Source organism: Cornus florida, unplaced genomic scaffold (assembly GCF_030987335.1).
Source record: "Cornus florida cultivar Cherokee Brave unplaced genomic scaffold, ASM3098733v1 CherokeeBrave_3.0.0_Hap2_Chr09, whole genome shotgun sequence".
NCBI lineage: Eukaryota > Viridiplantae > Streptophyta > Magnoliopsida > Cornales > Cornaceae > Cornus > Cornus florida.
The window spans coordinates 15,107,101-15,129,936 of NW_026775579.1; the positions used below are offsets into that span (position 1 = coordinate 15,107,101).

Consider the following 22,836-nt stretch of genomic DNA (forward strand, 5'->3'; position numbering starts at 1 on the left):
ATCTTGTATTCTATGCAACTTTAACTTCATGAAATATTATGAAAATATTGAAAAATGCTACGTCATTACTTCATAACTTTTGCATCGGGTGTGGGAATTCCATTTTTATTCTTTCATAGGGTCTTATAAATCATATTTGAAGTTTGGCCAAGGGCCAAACGGTAATTTGAAATCATTTGTTAATTTTGGTTTTCAAATTTCCCTTTTCTTGTTCATTTTTGCCTTTTTGCCCGTTGGGGGGTCGAATTTTGCATCGGTAGTATTTTTAAGCCATGGACCATTATAGCACGTCCTAATAGGTAAGTTACGTTTGCGTGCATGGTCGTTTCCGTGCAAACCTTTGTCTTTGGTGAAATGAGCCTCCTATGGGCTCATTTTGAAACTTTGTTGCATAATCTGATTTAGGGACTTTTTAGACTTTTCACATCAGTTTTATTTTCTTATTTCAATATGGTCACTTATAAAATGTGATTTTAGGGGGGGTTTCTTCTTCGTGTTTTTCCAGAAAATGTTAGCTTGGCATCGGAAATCCCTTGTGAAGTTTCAGCTTCCTGTTTTCAATTGCAGCAGCTTTTTGGCCTTCATGACCAGATTTCATGGAGGGGTATTTTGGGCATTTTACAGTGAGTTTTTTTGAATTCTTTTGTGAGTCACGTAAAAACTCAATTTTGAGGGGGGTTTCTTCTTTGTGTTTTTCCAGAAAAATTCGTTTGGTAGCCCGTTTTCGATCTCAGATCCTGTAGCAGCTTTTTGCCTTCTTGTCCAGTTTTAATCTAGGGGCATTTTGGGAATTTTATAGTGAGTTTTTTTCGTTTCCTTTCATGTAGTCGGATAAAAAACTCAATTTTAAAGGGGGTTTCTTCTTCGTGTTTTTCTAGAAAAATTCGTTTCGACTCCGTTTCAAACCTCAGTTTTGGACACTCAATTTTTTTTTTCTTGCTGTCAACATGTGCATGCCATTGGGTGCCGGCATGGGCGCCGGGCGCGCCATGGCCTTCGTCGGGCCGCCGCGACGTCACAATTTCAAACACTCGTTTTTCTCTCGTCCGGACTCCAAATTGAGTGAACTTTTTTTTTAACTTGACTAATTTTTCACTGTCTTTCCAACGGTGTGCTTGGTTACACTCGGATCTTCCTAGATAATTACCAGTTTACCCTTTTTGCTTTAAGTGCTTGTTTTTCTTCGTCATGTCGTTTCTCCTTTATCCGGATTCTGAATCATGCGATTCTTGAGTCCATCTTGATTAGTTTTTCATTTTCCTTCCAGTGGTGTGCTCAGTGGTACCCGAGTCCACAGTTTTCAGAAATGACTATTTTGCCCCTAGGGGCTTATTTGTCATATTTTTGATCTTTTGCTTCCGCATCAGTTCTCATTAAGTTCCATGACCTCATGGAAGGTCACTTTGATTTCTTAGAGTCTTGTTTACTATTTTCGCTTCCGCATTCGGATCCATTATCTGGTTAATCTTCGGTTCATCATACGACGTACTGGTTTGAAAAACCAGGGTCGTCACACTTCGGCTCGCCCCGAGTCAACACAGGCACCATCTTTGAGTATAAAAAGTGAACGAGTTGACTCAGCGGCAAATTTCGTGGCGACAGAATCTTGATGTGCTCACCTAAGTTCACATCAGCGGCTTTAATTAGGTCCTTCATGAACGAAATTATGGTATCTCCCTTGTCGTCGTCCTCCTGAAACTCTTCGAGCTAAGCCCAGTTGTCTGCGTCGTGGTGAGTCCGGAGCAAGTGGGTGAGTTCTAGTTTGGGGACCCGGGTCGTTGTGTTGATCTCGGCGGCATTATTGGTCTAGCAGTTTTGGCTATTCGATTTATTGATTATTCCTCAACAATCACAAGTATTCCTATATATATAATGACATATATTTCAAAAGTAATTAGCCAAAGCTTTCTTCTGAGTTAGTAGATGTGATAAGGGTTAGATGTAATAAGGGTGCTTGATTAAAGGGATAGATGTGATAAGGGTTATGATGGTAAGGTTGGTGTGTTGTCCAATTTCTACTGGATTTTTTTTTTTTTGGAATTTTAAGCAATTTTTTTTTGGTGTGTTGATCTGCTCACTCTAGGGTTCATAAGTCGCAGCTAAGTGTTGGAGGTAACAAATAGTAGTAGTAATCTAGCAAAACACTTGTTTTTTATTTTTATTTTTATTATGTAATATTTGATTCAATTTCTAGTGGAAGCTTTATAAAACGACGTAGTTTTTTATAGGGGGTAAAATTGTCTTTCATTATTTTCGTTATCACCAATTGGTTGGAGATGTCACATCGGGGGTTAATTGCAAAAATTCAATAGTTCAAGGGGGCAAATTGTAGTTCAAGGGGGTTAATTGCACATGGCCAATACTTCAAGGGGGTTTTTTACACTTTACCCTAATATTAATTACTAATGATAATTAATAAATATAATAACCCTATATACATATATACCCATATATATATGTATCACTATCCATGGGTAATTATTTGTACCTGTTAAATCTCCTATCCAAGTAGACCATACGACCCAAGTAGATGGTCTATTACTACTAACCATATCCATACCTTTACAATAAAGTTAAACAAAGTAAAATAAAATACACATTTAATCTAACGATTAATTATAAACAATCAAACACAACATTTAAACAATTAATTACAAATAAATCATTTAAGCACACAAATTACATTTAAAAAGTTAATTCAATTAAACACCTAATCAAATAACCAAATAATCAATTAAATAATTAAAATTGTAATTAAAATAATTAAATATATACCAAAATTATCCTTTTAAAATTAGGGTATTACAGATATTGTCATACCCCTAATTTTAAAGGATAGTCTCGGTAGTTTATTTTGCATTCTTATGTGGTTATTTGGCTATTTGCTTAGCTGTTTTGTTTGTTAATTAATAGATTAATTATAGTATTTTGTTTTATTTAAATATTTGATTTAATTGATTAATTGTGTTATTAAATTGAATTATTTGATTAATTGTATTACTGGTTAATTGTATTATTGGGTAGGTTTCTATTTTTTCTTTAACTGGAATTGGTTTTATTTATTTTAATTTAGGGTTTGTTATTCGCAGTCACGTTTTTAGCCGCCTTAGACATAGGTTTAATTGGCCGTCTTTATCTTATATTAGAATTAGGGCTAGTGTTTTCTTAAACCTATATATATAAATATTAAGGTTCTGCCTAGGGTTTTAGAACCCTATTCACGACTGTGGAGGCAGAGAGAGAACAGAGGAGGATTAGAGTAGAAATCGCCGGAACACTTAGGAAGACGACAGTGCAAGGCTAAAGGCAAGTTCTAATCCTAACTCTTTTCCTTTGGCTTGTGTTCTTTGCATGTCTAATACAACTCCAGGAATAAACAAAGATTAACGATTAAACTGAATTGCATGTCTTTGATGTTTTTTTTAAAACTAAAAGTATTCTTATATTGTGAGCTGTTTGTTTTATATTCTTTCTTATGTAACTCATAATCTAATTCATGTAAATTGATATAAAAGGATTTTAGTTTAGTATGGAACACGTTAATGAAACATTAAAATAGGTTTGAGTTTCATGGTTGATTTACTTAAACAGTAAACATGGAGGAACTGTAAATTGCTCGTTTTGCATCCTTATTGCACAGTTCGGGTTGTTGATGATTACTAAACAAAGGGTTTAATTGATTTTGGAACACAATGGACCTAGTATTAGACACCTAGGAGCTTTGGGAATGGAGGACAAATGATTAGAAAGTCAGAAAACAGCCGGCGTGGGAGAAGACGGAGGCTGGGAAGAGTGGAGGCGGCTCCACCCTTCAATAGAGGTGGCTCCATTAAAGTGGAGGCGGCTCCACTTGTTTTTGGAGCCTGCTCCATTTTTTTTTCCTGCGATGTTTCAGCATGGTTAGGCTACTGTGGATGGATTTTCGGGGTTTCAAACTTCAGTTAGGGACTGTGATGGTGGGTTTTAGATGGTTGAAAAGTGCAGGATAAGGCACAGAAGGTGGTGTTCAGTTTTACATTGTTAGAAATTTGAATATTCGGAATTACGTAACAACTAGCGTATACTGAATCGGATTATGGATTTTTAAATTACCGGTACTTATTTTAGCAATTCTCTGTCAAGGATTATATGTCTTTAATCATGTATCAATGATGTAAATTAAGCATGTTAAATACTGTATTTTTGCTATGCTTATTGGGTATTAATTTATGTGTAGATTTGATTATATCTCGCATCAATTGTTGGATTGGTATGGTACGAGCATGATAGTTTATCTATTTCTTTTATTATGCTCGTCATGGAATTAATTGATGTATCTCTTTCCTTAGATTTATCAATTACTGGAATAAGCATGTTAATTTTTATATCCCTATTTATACTTATTATGGATCAGTTGATAGTTACATGTATTAACCGTTTAATCAACTGTTGGATGGTATGCACCAGTATGGGACGGTGGTATATTAGGTTTGGATTAACTCAAAACGCTAAGTCCTACCTATATCGGAATATGGGAACGGATTATATAAATAAAATCCTACTTATAATTAAGTTAAAGAAGCTACACAAGCTGAATGACTAACTGGATTACTTGTTATTTATGCTAAGTCAAAGAAGCTGCACAAGCTGAATGACTTACTGGATTTCTTATGGATGAATAGGATAGGATTTTATATATATGATTATGGTACCTCGATATGAGCTTGAGTCTCAGGATCGATGATTAGGGAGCGTATATGCAGTAGGATGCGCAGCTGGCTATGCTGGTTGAGGTATACCCTGTTTAGGCTTAGGTACTCATGCCCACTCAGGTGCGCTTTGCATGTTGCGTTCTATTCAGGTTGAGACCCCCAGCATAGTCCAGTGAGAGTCCTGTAGTGTAGATATGTAAAAATATATACGGATTATATAGCTATTGTTGAGTTGGTTAGAATGTATATGTGTATCGAGTCTCTGCTGAAATTCCAGTAGGATAGAACTTGTTCGTGGGCCTGACCCATTTCTATTTTTCAGGTACTCATCAGTTCCAGACTTAGACCTGATCGTGCTGAGCGGAGATTACTACTCACTCTTCCGACGACGTAGGACTTCTCTCCATGACTTAACTTTGGATATCTTTTAGCTATTTATGATTCAGTTTAGATTTTCGTATTAAGGGTCCAATGGATGGATTCCTGAGTTGTTTAGCTAATGGTGGTTTTATGGAGGATCAGTTTAAGGATTTTTAAACTTAGAATTCTTTTCAGTGTGTTTATTTAATTCTTCATTAATTCTTTTGTATTCTGTGTTTGTTAAATATTAATTGTTTAATATTCCCTCGGGTTTGGGCTTAGGCCTGATCAACCCGTGTCTCGGATCCAAGGGGTATCACAGTTGGTATCAGAGCACTCCAGGTTCAAGTGTCTCTAGGATGTGTCGTATTAAGACTTCCGCGTAGCGTTTTCTCTTGATTAGAGCTTAAGTTTAGGTTTCATTGTATTCCTTTACGGTTTGGTTTAAATCGTTCAGATGTCTGTTCTTTCCATGTTAACCGATGGTTAATGCTAGGAGGGGATGTAACCTGCAAGGAAACAAGCAACAGAGGGGAGCGGCACGTAGGCAGCAGGAACGCCTACAACATTAGCTAATGGAGGAAGAACAGTGTTTGTTGGAGTTTCAGGATGATGATGGTCAGTTCTATGAAGAGCAGGAGGAAGGTCAGCAGGCTCAGGATCAGGTCAGAGATCCAGAGTATCCTCCTCATATCAATGACCTCATTGCTCGGGCTACAGAAGCAGGGGTAATAGCTACACTTCGGAATCGCCTCAGGTACAGCCGACACTGATACCAGCACCGGTTGTTCAAACTAATACTTGGGAGAAGGCTAGGAGTTCTTTCACAAAGGGGAGCCCACCTGAATTCACAGGCTCCACCGATGAAAAAGCAGCTTATCAGTGAAAGAAGGATATCGAGAGATATCTTCGATTGGTTCAGTGCACGGAGGTTCAGAAACAGATGCTTGCTACCTTCAAGTTGGTCAGGGTTGCACTACAGTGGTGGGAGTCAATTGCCACCACAGAGGAGAGGGTGTCATTGACTTATGATCAGTTCATTGCACGCTTTGATGAGAAGTACTTCCCTTATATAGCCAGGGTAGCTCTGAAGACAGAGTGTCTTAATCTGTAGTAAGGGAATATGACAGTGGCAGAGTATGAGCAGCAGTTCAGGCGCTTATCTCTTTTTGCTCTAGAGGAGGTGGATACAAAGGAGAAGAAGCGCAACAGTTTCGTTAAAGGACTGATGTAGTCTATCAAGAGAGCTATTACAGGTAGTCCAGCCTATACTACCTATGCTCAGGTGGTAGATGCCGCCCTACAGCAGTATCAGTTGACCGTGGATTTTAGATAGGCCAAGGGTGAGAAGCGGGGTGACAGAGACTCTGCTAATTAGTTAGCTGAGAAAGGGAATGGCAATGGTCACTGACAGAATGACAAGGGCAAATTCTAGGGACAGTAGCCTTGGAAGAAGCACAAGGGTGGTTCGGATGCTTACAGGGATGGGACACCTATTTAGCGATAATAGAATGGGGGACCACAGGCAAGACAGGGTCAGCCACAGGCTAACCGACAGAGGAGGCCATTTGGCACTTTCGAGGGTAGTTGCTACACTTGTAGAAAGTATGGTCACACTTCCAGGCAATGTCCTAAAGCTGGATAGAGATAGGGACAGCATGTGCAGCAGGGGCAGAGGGCGCTAGTGCCTCTACCAGCTCCACAGGTTCCCGGATTTAGGGACAGGCATATCCAGCTTTACCAGTACCGCCACAGCCTTAGGGACAGACACTGCAGCAGCTACATTATGGCAGGGTGTACAACCCCATGCCACAGGATGTTTAGGCACCTCAGGCTATTGAGGGTAAGTTTCCTATTCATGGGTTATTGGGATGTGTTTTATTTGATACGGGTGCTACACACTCATTTGTATCTCGATCTTTTGTTGTTTTATCTGGGATGATGACGCGGGTATGTGATAGACCTCAAAGTATTGCTATACCTTTGGGCAATTGTAATACCCCTAATTTTAAAAGGATAATTCTGGCATTTTATTTAAATTATTTAATTCCAATTGTTGTTAGTTTAATTGATTTCTTGCTTGTTTCTTTTTATTTAAATTACTTGTGGATTTGGTTATTTAAATTTTATTGTGGTTTAATTATTTATGTGCTTATGTGGAATTGTATTGTGTTTTAAAATGATTTTAATTGGTTATTTAAATTGTATTATGTTTTAATTATTTATGTGCTTATGTGACTTTGTGAATTAAATGTAATTTAATTGTTTAATTATTAGGGTTTTGTGTTATACACCGTGTCTAGGTTTTGAGCCGACTTGTAGTTGGTTTAGGATTTAACTTAGGGTTTCAAGTAAAGTCTATAAATATATAAACATACGTCTGCCAAGGGTTGTTAACCCTATTCACGTAACAGAGTCATACAGAGAGTTGTGAGGGTAGAGAAACAGAGAGGGAGTTTGAGTAATTTACATAGAGGCTTAAGGTGGAAGGAGTGGAGTGCTTCTGGGTTGAACTAAGAGCACCGGAGGAGTGGAACGATAGTCTAGGACGTTGTCGGAAACTTTAGAGATGGTGGATTATAGTATCAAAATCTAAAACTGCAGGCAAGTCTCTGTTCTTCTCTCTCCCGTTAATTCGTGTTCTGTGCATGCCTAGTTAAGACTCCAGGGATTAATCAAAGATTAAAATAGATGAAACGAATGTTATGATTCATCTAATATGCATGTTTAAATCAATTTTTAGTTCCATTGAATTAATCTGTTTTAGTGTTGCTTAAAAGTTTTAACTGAAATCTTGTTGCGGATTGTTTTAAATCTTGTGTTAAATTCTTGTTGTGAATATATATTTATGCTTGAGGATTAGTCTAAGACATTAAATGAACCCTTGAATAAGTAATTAACACAGTATTTAATTTCACCAAATTAATCTGTTGTGGGTTGCTTAAAATTTTAGACTAAGGTTCTGTGATCGTTGCTTCTAAAACTATGTTCCATGCATGCTATCATTGAATATCAGTGGTTTAATATGTACCTAGGACTGAGTTTGAACGTAGAACAAAGATTTAACAACACCACAGAGGCTCCGTTAATTGCCGGAGCTGGAGAAGAAGACACAGAAACGGATGACGGCGCCTAAGGGAGCAAGAGCAGGTTCCAAGAATGGACAAAGCCAGCTCTAAAACCCTTAGAGCCGGCTCTTGGTGGCTTTAAAGAGTCTAGAGCCGGCTCTAGATGGAAAAGAGCAGGCTCCTATTTTTCTAGAGCCTACTCTCTTTTAAAATGCACTGAAACTGAGTTTTAGGGACTTTTTGGCTGAAATTGGATTTTCTAAAATTATTTAAAGGCTACTGGATGTTGTAATTTAATGTTTAAGACTTATAAAAATGTTGGGAAGCATGATTACAAGTAGGAATTGAGAACGGAATTAATCTAAGATTAAACAGTGAACCCATGGGTGGATGATTTGAAAATTAATTTCTATTGTTTACTATTTTTGGAATTTTATTTCTCTGCAAAATCTTAAATTGCGAGACATGTCTTTAGCTGTGATATAAGCATATAGTAGTTAAATATGTGTATGCTTAGTTGGAATTAACTGATGTTTAAAATCTGCCATACAATGCATCAGTTATGGTACTATATGGAGAAGTAAATTGTATAATCTTAATTTATCAATTTAAAGGACTGGAACTAGGAATCTAAAATTGTTATTGGATGCATAATTTAATTATACACATGTTAAACAGTATTTATGCAAATTTTGGAGTACGGTTGATTAGTATCTGATACTGTTTTCGTTAACTATGTTAACTGGAGGAGCTAAATGTACAATCTTTTCATTTATATAAAGAACTGTAATGAGATATCTAAATGTTATATTGGATGCATAAATTGGTTGTGTACATCTAAACTATATTTATGCTTATTCTGAGATGTGGTTAATAAATAATTATACTGTGTTATTAACTACGTAAACTGGAGGATGGTATGCACCGGTATAGGATGGTGTCATACTAGGTACGGATTAGTTCAGACACTAAGCCTTACCTAAGTTTGGATTAAGGTATGGATTAATCATAAAGGTTAAGTCCATCACCTACATGTGTCATATCAATTGTGAATTGAATGATCTACTATGGTTTCAGGATGGATTTGTTATACATATATCAGACCACTACACAAATGGATGGTATTCTATATTAAGAGGAGTACGGACTTTATATATATATATTATATGGTGCTGTGGTATGAGCTTGAGTCTCATGACCATGGTTAGGGCTCGTATATCGCCTAGGATGGATAACTGGACATAGGTGTTGTTCCCTGGTAGGTTTAGGTACTCATTCTCACCTTAGGGTGCGTATTCGTATGTTGCCTTCTATTCAGGCTGAGACAGACCTACTGGACTAGCGAGCGTCCTATAGTGTGTACTATATACATATATGGACTACTCTAGATATTGTTAAGTCTTTCTAGGATGTATCTGCATATCGGATTACTGTTTGGATTGTAGTATATCAGGACTTGCATGTGGGCCTGACCCATTCCTTTATTTTTCAGGTGTTCGTCAGTTCCAGGGTTAAAACTTGGACGTGCTAAGCAGATGCAGATATTCATTCCTCCGATTATGTAGGAATCTTCTCTATGTTAGCTTTGGATTTTATTTCTATTATTTCAGTTTTGGTTTGAGAATTTTAATAAGGGGTCCAATGGATGGATTCCTGAGTTGTAAACTTATGGAGTTTTGGATTATCGGATTTGATTAATTATGATTCAAGGATTTTCTTTTAGTTTTTTTCAGCTTATTATATTATTTCGTATTTCACTTTGTATTCCGTGTTCGATTTAAAATACTTTAATTATTCGATATCCCTCGGGTTTGGGCCTGGGCCTGATCAACTCGTGTCTCGGATCCGAGGGGTATCACAGCAATATAGCCATTTTACATAAGGGTGATGGGCCTGTGACACTAGATATTGGAAGGCTCATATTTCTAGCCAATCTACTGGTCCTGGACATGCACACTTATGATGTGATACTTAGGATGGATTGGTTATCTCACTACCATACCCAAGTTAATTGTTATGATAGGTCGTTGTGTTTAGCATACCTGGTTAGGATCTGTACGTCGTTGCTATGCCACGTTCTAACGGGGTTAATAGCACTTATTTGTTTCATGTGGAGGAGGAAATAAAAGAGGAAGTTATTGTGTCATTGGATTGCATACCAGTTGTACAGGACTTTCCGAATGTTTTTCAGGAGATTCTAGCATTGCCACCTAGGTGAGAGATTGACTTTGTGATTGATTTAGCTCCAGGCACTACGCCTATTGCTAAGGCATCTACAGGATAACACCAATGGAGATACGAAAGCTGAGGGATCAGATTCAGCAATTACTTAGCCAGGGTTTTATTCGTAGGAGTACTTCACCCTGGGGAGCACTGGTGTTATTTGTGAAGAAGAAGGATGGTTCGCTTCAGCTATGTATAGATTACAAAGAGTTAAATAAGGTTACTATTCGTAACAAGTATCCGTTACCCAGGATTGATGATCTTTTTGATCAGTTGAAGGGAGCTACATACTTCTCTAAGATTGATCTTCGTTCTGGATATCATTAACTTCGGGTTAGGGAGCAGGATGTTCCAAAGACAGTGTTTCTTACTAGATATGGATCTTATGAGTTTCGAGTCATACCTTTCGGATTGACTAACGCACCTGCGATTTTCATGAACTTAATGAATAGAGTCTTCAGGGCTTATTTAGATCATTTTGTCATTGTTTTCATTGATGATATCTTGATTTATTCAAGGTCTGAGGATGATCATGCTAGACATCTTTGGATTATAGTGCAGACACTTCGTGAACACCAGTTATATGCTAAGTTCGAGAAATATGAATTTTGGCAGCGGGAAGTGAAATTTCTGGGTCACATGGTGTCAGAAAGGGGAATAGCGATAGATCCGGTCAAGGTTTCAGCAATGGTTAAGTGGGGACAGCCTACCTCACCTACCGAGATCCGGAGTTTTGTCGGATTGGCAGGATATTATCGTAGGTTTATCCAGGGGTTCTCCAAGATAGCGGGACCACTCACTCATTTGACTAAAAAGGGTGTACGGTTCATATGGGATGAACATTGTCAGAAAACTTTTGATAAGCTAAAGACTAAGTTGACCTCTGCACCGGTTCTGTTTACCCCACAAAGCGGGATAGAGTATCTTATCTACACAGATGCTTCTTTGCAAGGTCTTGGATGTGTTTTGATGCAGGAGGAGCGACCAATTTCGTATGGATCTCGTAAGCTTAAGCCTCACGAGCTTAATTATCAAACACATGATTTGGAGTTTGCAGTTGTGGTTTTTGCCTTATGTATTTGGAGGCATTATCTGTTGGGTGAGTCCTTTAGATTGTTTAGCGATCACAAGAGTCTGCAGTATTTGTTTACTCAGCGGGAGCTGAATATGAGACAATGCAGATGGTTAGAGTTTGTGAAAGACTATCACTTTTCTATACAGTACCATCCAGGGAAAGCGAATGTGGTGGCGGATGCACTCAGTCGCCGACCTGTTGGTAGTCTTTCTGCTTTATTCACCACTGAGTGGAATGCTTTGAAGACAATGGATGAGTTATCGGATGCTTTCATGGCTTGCATGGTAGTTACACCTTATATTATTCATAAGGTTTGGGAGGCATAACTCGCGGATCAGCAGTGTATTGACAAAGTTACAGAGATAGCTTCCGGTGAGGTCCCATTTTACTATGTTGGGGCTAATGGAGGTTTGAGGTACAAGGGACGGTTGGTGGTACCTTTTGCTGATGATTTGAGGAAGGATGTGATGACTGAGACTCACCACTCTGAGTTTTCTGTTTATCCAGGAGGCGATAAGATGTATTAGGATATGAAGCGGTAGTTTTGGTGGGCAGGTATGAAAAAGGACATTGCTATTTTTGTCTCTCGATGTAGTACTTGTCAGATGGTCAAGATTGATCATCAAAGGCCGCCAGGAGCTCTACAGCCACTGCCGATATCGGAGTGGAAATGGGAGAGCATTTCTATGGATTTCATGGAGGGATTGCCTAATTCCTTTAAGGATCACAATTCCATTTGGGTCATCATGGACAGATTGATGAAATCAGCTTATTTCTTGCCTATTCGCACTGACTTCACTTCAGAGCAGTTGGCGAGACTTTACATTTCATAAATTGTAAAGCTGCATGGCATTCCATTGTCTATTATATCGGATAGGGGCTCGAGCTTTGTGTCGGGATTTTGGAAGAGTTTTCAACAGGTTTTAGGTACAGAGTTGCATCTTAACACTGCTTATTATCCTCAGACTGATGGACAGACTGGAGGGTTAATCAGATCATGGAAGATATGCTTCAGTCATGTGTTCTTGATTTCAAGGGCCACTGGGAGGATTATTTGCCCCTTGTGGAGTTTGCATATAACAATAGTTTCCAGAATACTATTAGGATGGCACCGTTTGAGGCATTGTACGGTCGACCATGTCGATCACCTGTTTGTTGGTTGGAGGTTGGCGAGAGCAAATTCTTAGGTCCTGAGTTCATTAAGGATACTTCTGAGAAGATCACTCTTATTCGGGAGTGTATGCGCAGTGTCCAGAGTAGGCAGAAGAGTTATGCGGATTGTCGTACACGGGCTTTGGAATTTCAGGTTGGGGATCAGGTTCTACTCAAAGTGTCTCCTATGAAGGGTGTAATGCGCTTTGGGAAGAAAGGGAAGTTGTCTCCGCGATTCGTCGGTCCATTCATGATTACGGATCGAGTTGGAGTTGTCGCTTATCGGTTGGCACTTCCGGATAATTTGGATCGCGTACACAACGTGTTTTATGTATCCATGTTGCGAAAATTTCTGCGAGATGAGGATTGGTATTAGCATATTGATGTTTAGGAGATTGAGTTGCAACCAGTTGCAACTTATATGGAGCCACCGTGTCATATTCTAGACCGTAGGGATAAAATCCTTCGTAATAAGGTTATCCCTTTAGTTCGTGTCTAGTGGAGTTATCACAATGAGGCTGAGTCTACTTAGGAACGGGAGGATGTCATTCGCTCACAGTTTCCTGAAATATTGGACGAAGGTAAGAGCGAATTCCGAGGACGGAATTCCTTTTGTTTGGGGGGAAGAATGTAATACCCCTAATTTTAAATGATAGTCTCAGTAGTTTATTTTGCATTCTTATGTGGTTATTTGGCCATTTGTTTGGTTGTTTTGTTTGTTGTTAATTAATTAATTAATTGTAGTATTTTATTTTATTTAATTATTTAATTTAATTGATTAATTGTGTTATTAAATTGAATTATTTGATTAATTGTATTACTGGTTAATTATATAATTGGGTAGGTTTCTATTTTTTCTTTAACTGGAATTGTTTTTATTTATTTTAATTTAGGGTTTGTTATTCGTAGTCACGTTTTTAGCCGCCTTAGACATAGGTTTAATTGGCCGTCATTATCTTATATTAGAATTAGGGTTAATGTTTTCTTAAACCTATATATATATATATATATTAAGGTTCTGCCTAGGGTTTTAGAACCCTATTCACGACTGTGGAGGCAGAGAGAGAACAGAGGAGGATTACAGTAGGAATCGCCGAAACACTTAGGAAGACGACGGTGCAAGGTTACAGGCAAGTTCTAATCCTAGCTCTTTTCCTTTGGCTCGTGTTCTTTGCATGTCTAATTTAACTCCAGGAATAAACAAAGATTAACGATTAAACTGAATTGCATGTCTTTGATGTTTTTTTTTAAACTAAAAGTATTCTTATATTGTGAACTGTTTGTTTTATAATTTTTCTTATGTAACTCATAATCTAATTCATGTAAATTGATATAAAAGGATTTTAGTTTAGTCTGGAACACGTTAATGAAACATTAAAATAGGTTTGAGTTTCATGGTTGATTTACTTAAACAGTAAACATGGAGGAACTATAAATTGCTCGTTTTGCATCCTTATTGCACAGTTCGGGTTTTAATTATTGACGATTACTAAACAAAGGGTTTAATTGATTCTGAAACACAATGGACCTAGTATTAGACACCTAGGAGCTTTGGGAATGGAGGACAGATGATAAGAAAGTAAGAAAACAGCCGGCATCAGAGAAGACGGAGGCTGGGAAGAGTGGAGGTGGCTCCACCCTTCAATGGAGGCGGCTCCATTGAAGTGAAGCCAGTTCCACACTTTTGTGGAGGCGGCTCCACTTGTTTTTGGAGCCTGCACCATTGTTTTCTTCAGTTATTTATTTATTTATTATTTTCTTGCGATGTTTCAGCGAGGTTAGGCTACTATGTATGGATTTCTGGGGTTTCAAACTTCAGTTAGGGACTATGATGGTGGGTTTTAGATGGTTTAGAAGTGCAGGTTAAGGCACAGAAGGTGGTGTTCAGTTTTACGTTGTTAGAAATTTGAATATTCGAAATTACGTAACAACTAGCGTATACTGAATCGGATTCTGGATTTTTAAATTACCGGGACTTATTTTAGCAATTCTCTGTCAAGGATTATACGTCTTTAATCATGTATCAATGATGTAAATTAAGCATGTCAAATACTGTATTTTTGTTATGCTTATTGGGTATTAATTTATGTGTAGATTTGATTATATCTCGCATCAATTGTTGGATTGGTATGGTACGAGCATGATAGTTTATCTATTTCTTTTATTATGCTGGTCATGGAATTAATTGATGTATCTCTTTCCTTAGATTTATCAATTACTGGAATAAGCATGTTAATTTTTATATCCCTATTTATGCTTATTATGGATCAGTTGATAGTTACATGTATTAACCGTTTAATCAACTATTGGATGGTATGCACCAATATGGGATGAAGGCATACTAGGTTTGGATTAGCTCAAAACGCTAAGTCTTACCTATATCGGAATACGGGAATGGATTATATAAATAAAATCCTACTTATAATTAAGTCAAAGAAGCTGTACAAGCTGAATGACTAAATGGATTACTTGTTATTTATGCTAAGTCAAAGAAGCTGCACAAGCTGAATGACTTACTGGATTTCTTATGGATGAATAGGATAGGATTTTATATATATGATTATGGTACCTCGATATGAGCTTGAGTCTCAGGATCGACGGTTAGGGAGCGTATATGCAGTAGGATGCGCAGCTGGCTATGCTGGTTGAGGTATACCCTGTTTAGGCTTAGGTACTCATGCCCACTCAGGTGCGCTTTGCATGTTGCCTTCTATTCAGGTTGAGACCCCCTGCATAGTCCAGTGAGAGTCCTGTAGTGTGGAAATGTAAAAATATATACGGATTATATAGCTATTGTTGAGTTGGTTATAATGTATATGCATATCGAGTCTCTGCTTAAATTGTAGTAGGATATAACTTGTTCGTAGGCCTGATCCACTTCTATTTTTCAGGTACTCGTCAGTTCCAGACTTAGACCTGATCGTGCTAAGCAAAGATTACTACTCACTCTTCCGACGACGTTGGACTTCTCTCCATGACTTAACTTTGGATGTCTTTTAGCTATTTATGATTCAGTTTGGATTTTCGTATTATAGGTCCAATAGATGGATTCCTGAGTTGTTTAGCTAATGGAGGTTTTATGGAGCATCAGTTTAAGGAATTTTAAACTTAGAATTCTTTTCAGTGTATTTATCTAATTCTTCATTAATTCTTTTGTATTCTGTGTTTGTTAAATATTAATTGTTTTATATTCGCTCGGGTTTGGTGTGACGGCCCTGGTTTTTCAAGCTAGTGCGACCTGTGATGAACCGAAGATTGACCCGATAATGGATTCGAATTGCGGAAGCGAAAATAGAAAATAAGACTCTAAGAAGTCAATGTGACCTTCCATGAGGTCGTAGAACTCAACGAGAACTGATGCGGAAGCAAAAGATCAAAAATATGACAAATAAGCCCTCAGGGGCAAAATAGTTATTTTCAAAAACTGTGGACTCGGGTGCCACCGAGCATACCGCTGGAAGGAAAATGAAAAACTAATCAAGATGGACTCAAGAATCGCATGATTCGGAGTCCGGACGAAGGAGAAACGGCATGATGAAGAAAAACAAGCACTTAAGGCTAAAAGGATAAAATGGTAATTATCCAAGAAGATATGGGTGCAACCGAGCACGCCGTTAGAAAAACAGCGAAAAATTAATCAAGTTTAAAAAAAAGTTCACTCGATTTGGAGTCCGGACGAGGGAGAAACGAGTGTTTGAAGTTTTGACGTCGCGGCGGCCCGACGAAGGCTATGACATGCCCCATGCGCGCCCGGCACCCATGTTGGCGCACGCGCCAGTGCCCAATGGCATGCCCATGTTGACAGCAAGGATCCAAAGCAGGTTTTCCAGAACTGAGGCTTGAACGGAGGTCAAGATGAGTTTTTCTAGAAAAACACGAAGAAGAAACCCCCCCTAAAATCGAGTTTTCTACGTGATTCATGAAAGAATTAAAAAAAAAACTCACTGTAAAATGCCTAAAATGCCCAAAATGCCCCTCCATGAAATCTGGTCATGAAAGCCAAAAAGCTGCTAAAATGCAAACTGGAAGTTGAAACTTCACGAGGGATTTCCGGTACCAAGACAACATGTTCTGGAAAAACACGAAGAAGAAACCCCCCCCTAAAATCACATTTTCTATTCAACCATATCGAAAGAAGAAATTAAAACTGATGTGAAAGGTCTAGAATGCCCCTAGATCAGATTATGCAACAAAATTTCAAAATGAGTCCATAGGAGGCTCATTTCACCAAAGAAGAAGGTTTGCCCGAAAACGACCATGCACGCAAACGTAACTTACCTATTTGGATGCGCTACAATGGTCCACGACTTAAAAATACCACCGATACAAAATTCGACCCCCTAACGGGCAAAAAGGCAAAAAAGAACAATAAAAGGGAAATTTGAAAACCAAAATTATCAAATGATTTCAAATTACCGTTTGGCCCTTGGCCATACTTCAAACATGATTTATAGGTCCCTATGAAAGAATAAGAATGGAATTCCCACACCCGATGCAAAAGTTATGAAGCAATGACGTAGCATTTTTCAATATTTTTATAATATTTCATAAAGTTAAAGTTGCATAGAATACAAGATACATGTCATTGGCCTCCGGCCTCATCTCATACATGTTAAATACATTGCATAGAGTGTACTTATGTACACATTACATCATTGGAATCAAATATACACATTTTGACATATAAGGTTACAAGTGGCATTTCAAGCCAACTTTTACAAGAATTGAAACCTTCAAGGCTACAAATCATCCAAGCAATATGAGAATCTCGAAACTTGATTCCTGTACCCGAAAAATGTCCCCACAACGTAAGTGAGTAACATAAAGCTACTCGTAGGAGATGAGCATGCATCGACCTAGCGTTTTACAATAAGATCACCTTGTGGTGAAACATGTTAAAATGGCTCATGCCACCTAACGTCTATATCAAAATGAGACTCAGGGAGCATCCTAAGCTACTCATGCAATTGAAATGAACTACGACATACAAGTATACATGCCAAAGTACACTAAATCGTATTAAAACATGATACACGACATACAAGTATACATGCCAAAGTACACTAAATCGTATTAAAACATGATACATGACATTCAAGTACACATGTTCACAAGTATACTAAATTATGTTAAACAGGATAAGCAATATCTAGCATACATACACAAGTATAAGATATATGTATAGAGTACTCATAAATCAAGTATACAAACACAAGTATACTAAGCTAAACACATATGCAGAAGACAAGTATACATGGCACAAGTATACAAAAATGAAATCCGCACACACAAGACAAGGATACTAAGCGTAAATACACTAGATAGAGTTTAGATACACCAACAAGGATACAAGTTCAAGTATACAGTTTCAAGTATACTAAATGAGATCAAAATACATAGGCAAGCACCAATTCTCAAGTTACAAGTAATCCATGATTAACAACTTGAAATTGAATGCGAAATCAAAGTAGAAAGACTAGGACATGTGGTCACTAGACCAAACAAGTGTTTCCGGGTAATTACGACCCACAAGGCACTACCTAGTACGCACATGCATAAGTTATTCCGGGCAATTACGACCCACAAGGTACTGCCTAGTGCGCACTTATGACTTAGAAGACTCTTGTCTCCGTACTAGAGCCAAACCCTAGCCATCACGTGAAATATGTCCTTACAAGCTTTCCAAAATCAATAAGTGCAAAACTCATACAAAAATCAATAAGTTAGACCAAACTTATACCAAATCCACTAATGCATAAAACCATCTTCCATGCACAAATAAGGTTGAATCCACACAAACCATGTCCAATAATTCAAGTCTAGATAGCATATGACATGTCAAGCCTCCAATATGCAATTTATACACCAAAACAAGAATATTTTACAACAATTGAACCACATTACCACACTAAACCACAAGTACTAAATAAGTCCCAATTTAGTAACTAGCTTACAAGGTAAACAATTGTAATATTTTAACAAGTTATACACCTACACAAGATATATCTAAACAAGCTATGCAAGTCAATGATATTCTATATCATGCTAAGTCCAATTACCATTTCAAGAGGTCTCAAGTACTAATTCTATGTTAAATTAGTAACATACTCACAAGGTGATTAAACAGCCTACATTTCAAGGGATTATCAACCTATTACCTCCAATATCAATTTAAGTGACCAACACACTTAAATTAAAATTAATTATGCTCATTAATTAATTTTTCTCTAGATTTTCAAATATATCCAAATGTCCTCAATTTAATATGTGTTAAAGAACTCACCACGGCCTACTTTAATATCACATTACAAGTTGGTTTCATACTTGATACAACTATGTGAATTAATCTTTCACAAAAGATAAATATTAAATAAGTTTTGCAATTCTTACTCAAATGCTCCAAATTTAATATATGTTACACAACTCACCAAGGCCTAATTTACTAGCATGCCACAATTTAATTTAAAACTATATATCATCATTAGAATTAAATCCTAAACAAAGAAAATAAATAAATTAAATTCTAAAAACTTGAACAAGGCATGCTCATAAGTTGTATATGCTTATAAAACAATCAATACAACAATAATATAAACCTAAGACATCCCCTACCACAATTTGAGATGAAAATCTCAAAAGCCCATCGAAAAAAAAAGTGTTCCGAATCCAACGATAACGAAGGGTTTTGTCGGGGACAACACGATCTACATGAACCCACAAGAAGCCCCATCAAAATCACAACTTGACTTCAAACCCGAACTAAAAATTTGGCCAAAAATGGGTTCTAATAAGGGTGAAAGAAGCGCGTAGTCAACACGAACACAAAACGCAAAGGCCCTACTATGTTCTAATAAAGAAATGAAGTTCAAATGAGAGAGAAGGTGGAAGCCTCCCTTGGGCTGCCATGGAAGCTTCAGGTCATGCAAGAGAGTGGGGAAGATGAAAAAATAAAATATCTCATCCCCCTTTTATAGAAATCTCAAAAAGTGCCCCGAACTGGCCCCGCCGGGTTCGGAAAAGTGAAATTTGAGCAGACGCGCTCAAATGATGAAACTCTGTAAACAAAAAAGATTCAAAATGAGAAAATAAGAATAACGGAAGAAATGGCGTCAAAAACTGAGTCCCGAGCAGAAAGTTATGCCCCAAACAAGTTTGGCGCAAACCGGGGCCAGAAACCCTGAAACTAGAAAACATCGACCCTAATGCCGTCCGGTTTAGGAGTCATTAATCTAACGCTCACTAAATGAATCTTCTAGAAAGCGTAAGAGATCACTACATTGCACTATACTCTTGTCTTTGATCCAAAAAAAAAAAAAATGTGTGTGAAAAAGAAAAACAAAGAGAGTATGTAGGAAATAAATTGAATAAAGAGGTTCATTCTTTGTCTTGATGATCGGTACTAGATTTGTGTGCTAGCTTGAGATTGGTTGTGCCCATTTCATTGATTTGTTATGATTGCAAGATATTTGATGCCGGTTCACTCAAAAAGGATTCTAGAGTTGTTTCGATTTGCATGATTATCTTACTTGATATGTGGAGGACCATATTTGCTTTCTTGTTGTTAAAATTTTAGAAGATTGCTTAGAGGTGATTGAAAAATTGCATACTTGAGGTAGTTTTCTTTTAATGCTTGTTTGGATCATTGGTGCCTCTTTAGTGAGAAAGAACTTGATGTTTGTGAGTATCATTTCTGGAAACCCTCACGAGACTTCACTCGTCCACTAGGGATAATCTAGGGGTTTAAAAGGCTTGTTGCATATGCGAAATGCAACCGTGTTCCTTATGAAAGTGGCGCTATCCTTTTATTGCTTTCTAGTTCATAATTGTATAGTTGTTTATTTCTTTATTTGCTTTATAGTTCATTGCTAGGGATGTAATGACCCTGTCATTTTCCTTTCTTTCATTTTTTAAAAATTTCTTTTTTCGTCTTTTTCCATATTTCGTCATTTAGTCATTTTTCATTTTTCCTTACATAACCTCACTTTTTGCACTCGGATTTGATTCCGGCTTTGCATACATTCATAATATTTAATTTCTATGATATCTACATTTTCACTTTTGTAGAAAAGCATGTTAAATGTTTACTTTTCTTGTAAAGGACATGAGTGCATAATTTTTGATAATTACTCTAAACTTGAGGGGTTTTGTGTAATTAAATAAAGTAAATATTTTTCGTCTTAGGGACCATTTTATAATTTAATTTGGAAGATATTTTCAAAAAGGACTTTTTTACAATTTCCAGAAAATGTGAGTGTCGCATTCCTAAGGTGCCACTTGTTAGTTTTGTGGAAGAACCACTTAGAGACTTAATTCCATGACACATGGAGGGTGGAGATTTACCCATTTGTTGGCCTAGAATAGGAGCACTTGTAACGCCCCGAATTTTTTTCTAAATAAAATCCTCGATTTCATTAAATCAAAACACATCAATACACTCCCAGGATCTCAAAAGAAATAAAATAACCTTTATTGACTAAATCAATTCCTCAAAAATGAATATACAAATTCTCTAAATAATAAAATTAATTCCTCAAAACCAACTCTTCCACTTCCACTTAAGCCCGCTACTATGAATCCAAGTTCATCCTCGGTACCTGAAACTGTAGGGGGGTGAGACAGTAGGAAAAACCATAACAAGGATTTCAAGAAGTTTCATGATAAATTTGCTTCACAAAAATATATATATATATGCTTTTAAACAAAATTCATATATGCAATTTTAGCAAAATAATAATTAACAAAATATTTGAAATAAATCATCCAAGCCATTCAAGGTATGATGATCCCTACACTGTAAAAGAATTAATTCATCCGAGCATCAACTTTGGCCCTCTCTGTCTTGGCTCAATCTCTAGGTCTCGGCCCTTTCTCTGTATCCTTAAACTCTCTGTTGGATGTCTCCTCTATTTTCTCTAATTTTTTCCTCATTCTTTCCTTGTCTGTATCATCACTTAGGCTACCATATATATATATATAGCTAAATGCACCCACACATGCACTGCTCACACAATTATCAAATACAGCTCACACATGTTTCCACCGACACAAAATAAATATCAACACTGTTCACCCCATGTGTCCATCAGATATCATTACAATTGGACCAAAAATTAACCGGATCCCACCATATCATTACTTTATCTCATTTTTCATCATTCACCTAAACAACAAAAATCTACCTATTTCCTTATCTTCTGTCATCACAATTATGAAACAAACAAATATCAATATACACCATCATATAAAGCCACCACGTGCATAAATCAAAAGCAAAGAAGATTTACTCCTTGGTGGGACCCGCGGTTAACAAAACCCTTTTCTTTACTTTTCCTTTTCCCACTTCGGCACTTGCTTTCCTTCTATCACAAATTGATACAATATATATATATATATATATATATACATATATATAATGTCTAATTTCGCTGCACCAAAGCCAATAGATGAAACTTATATATAAAAATTATATATATATTCAATGTAACAAATCAAGACCCATAATATCTCATTTAGTGGGGCCCATTATCATCATCAATTTCGCCCCCTTTTTCCTCCTCAATTCTTATCTTTATCTTCACATCTTTCCATTCCATACAACATTTAACAAAGAAACATCAGCCACCACAAAAAACCACGTGAGAAAAAATCAAAGCCAAAGGAAAATTGTCCACTGAAATCACAAAGTACGTGGGACCCGCCAAATTACCATTTCCATTCAATCTTTCGTTCTCCTCTCAATATCGGCAGCCTCATCACCAACTGATGCAACAAAGATATATACATATAATTGCAAAAATAATCAAAACCCATTTAGTCTCCTTCCACCAATTTTGTCCAGAAGTTTCAGCATACAAAATTAAAATCAAAACCAATTAAAATATTAACCGGGTAAAATCTCAAATTCAAGACCCAATATCTCAAATAATCAACTTCTATAATAAATCTCCAATGAATAAGCCTTAAATCAAAATTAATTAAATTAATTATGACAATAAAAATCAAACCCATTAAATCATTTAAATGGGAATCATCAATTTAAAATTAAATAACCAATCTCTAACAACTAAAATTTATGAGATAAAAATAATTTAAATTCTTAAAAATCCGGGTTGTTACAGCACTTGTTGGTATAGATGGTTGACAAGTGTAGGCTTGATTTTTAATCTTGGAAGCTTACTTAAATTCATGACAAGTGTATGACTCACCTTTAGTCTTGCAAGTGTGTGTGTGTGAAAGGTAGTGCAAGAGCACTTAGTGAGTGGAGAAT

At 37.0% G+C, this 22,836-nt stretch overlaps 1 long non-coding RNA gene across 1 annotated transcript; it reads right to left on the reverse strand.

Moving 5' to 3' along the window:
* Positions 1–21,014: 21,014 nt before the first annotated feature.
* LOC132273216 (uncharacterized) lies at positions 21,015–21,574 on the reverse strand. Its single transcript, XR_009470049.1, has 2 exons — positions 21,360–21,574; positions 21,015–21,169 (listed from the first exon to the last, which is right to left on the reverse strand). It is a non-coding gene; the product is annotated as an uncharacterized LOC132273216 (long non-coding RNA).
* Positions 21,575–22,836: the final 1,262 nt, after the last annotated feature.